Here is a 2,500-nt window from a genome sequence, read left to right as displayed (position 1 = left end):
ACCATGTTCTACCTTTCCTAGATGTTCTAATCAATAACACTGACCCGCACCAAAGTATAACCACCGTTTACGGGAAAAAAACTTTCACAGGTTTGCTCACCAGTTATCTGAGTTTTTGCCCCTTTACCTACAAACTGGGGTTAATCAAAACCTTGATTGATAGAACTTTTAAGATAAACAACACTTGGATGGGGTTCCATACTGATCTTCAAAAATTGTCTGTCATTCTGCAGAGGAATCTCTTCCCTGAAAACCTTATCAACAAATATATTTCTAAATATATTCAGACAGCAGTCAAGGGAGGGAAAACACAGTCTCATTCAGGAATCGAGCCCCAGGAAACACCTAAGTTTTTCTTTAAAATCCCTTACGTTGGGCACTTCTCAGTCACGGCACAGAGGTGTATACGCAAACTTGCTAATCGGTTATGTAAACCTATTGATATAAGGTTAGTCTTCACTACTTTCAAAATCAGGAGTCTTTTTAATGTGAAAGATGCTGTCCCTGTAGGGCTTCGCACGTGTGTGGTCTATAAATTTTCGTGTGCAAGTTGTAATGCTTGTTATGTTGGTGAAACCAGCCGACACTTTTCCACACGAGTGCGCGAGCACTTACTTTCAGACATATCTTCGAACGTTTTTAAACATCTGCAGAGTTCAGAGTCTTGTAAGGCATCCTGCACACAGGATTGCTTCGAGATCCTGGACTCTGCAGCCACTAAGTACCAAGTGAAGCTTAAGGACTCCATGTATATAAAATGGGAGAAGCCCGATCTCAACCAGCAGGTGAAACACATTAACCTGACTCTCTCCCTGTAAGGAACTAAGCGTCACTCATTTAAATTTTTGTTTTGCTCTGTTTTGATTTAATACGCAATATTGACAACGCAATGTAACGAAGTTTGTAAGATCGCACGTGCTTTAAATTCAACGGCGATTTCAAAATATGTAACACTGAAGATGACGGATGTACCGTCGAAACATGTCTGGAAAATTAAAGAAAGTTGTTACATTTTAATAATCATTTCAATCCTTTTCGATCCTTTCTTTTGTTGCATGTTGCTGAGTGAAAAACGTTGTCATTCTCTGTTGTTTTCGTCTGTGTACAACAACAAACAGAAACAAGGATTCAAATGATTAAAATGGTAAACGAATTCAAACTCACTGTCATCCATTTTGCACGCCAAAACCCGATGCAGATCTGTGCATGTGCTGAACAGAAAAACTGTGGAAAATCAGAACTGGGCTACCAGGCCATGGCGGGCCGTGGGCCGCTGGGCCGCTGGGCCATAGGCCTGCTTTTAGCAAAAAACCACTTATCTGCAACTCACAATCACAACACAATCCCCAATGTATTAAGGTGTAACAATACCAGCGTGTATAATTTCTAATATCAGAATTTAATGTGACAAAAACATCAACTAATATATTTCTTAATTTTGGTGAAAAACTTTGACGTTTTTGTTAAACTATATTTAAAACTTAACATGGCACAACCTACAAAGAATAAGTAACAGCAGCATAAATTACTGAACTTCTTTTAGATCATCACAACTGGACAACACCACCACATGAGTGTAAGTATATCTATTGTTTCTAATAAATGTACCAAAATCAAATCATACAGATTTTTTTCAAGTACTGCTGACTACAGAATTTTTATTACACAAATTTTATAGTTTCTACATTTATTTGCACAAACTCATACTTTGATTGAGCCATAGAGAGAACAACAGTGTGTAGTTCGATTTCCACCCATTTCATTTTCAAATTTTGTCTTCACCGTCTTTCTAGAAGGGTGTTTTGTCAATACAAATAAAAAACTAAACAGTATTAACATCACCTTATTTGTCAATTGTGAGACTCAATACTTGTTACTCCCGACTAAAAATTGAAGTTACTCCAACTTTGAGAAGTGAGAATCGAGTTTTGAGGATGGAATCAAGACTGTCAACTTACTTTTCAGTAATACCGTATAACATAAACTCAGCTTTGCCAAGCACTAGAAAATAAAGATCTATCACCTTTAATTCAAAAAAAATTCCCTGCAAGTATATAAACCATGACCATCAAAACTTGTAACATGTAACCTCACAGATTTACCAATCTCAACATTAACTATATTTTAGGGAAGCATCACAGTCACCAAAAGCATGCTTCAAGGCACAACTCCACACCTTGTAAGTTTACACTCTATGACATATTAATAATTACAATTTTCAATTACAAAACAATAACATCTGATTAATAACTTTCCTTGTGACTACCTGTACTATGAACTCAAGACGATAACTCAATTAACTGTACTTTGAATTTGTCTTTTAGATGACATCTCAAAAAAGGTGTTACGAGGTAACTTAACATAAAAAATGCATAATCTGAAACACTAGCTACTTGCCACTAAAATAATTCAACAACCATGAAGTAGCTTTACGCTCATATCTAACATTTTCCATGGATACATCTTGCAACAACACACTATCAAAACAACATATTTAAGC

Source organism: Montipora foliosa, chromosome 12 (genome assembly GCF_036669935.1).
Source record: "Montipora foliosa isolate CH-2021 chromosome 12, ASM3666993v2, whole genome shotgun sequence".
In the NCBI taxonomy this organism is placed as follows: Eukaryota; Metazoa; Cnidaria; class Anthozoa; order Scleractinia; family Acroporidae; genus Montipora; species Montipora foliosa.
This window is presented reverse-complemented; position numbering follows the sequence as displayed.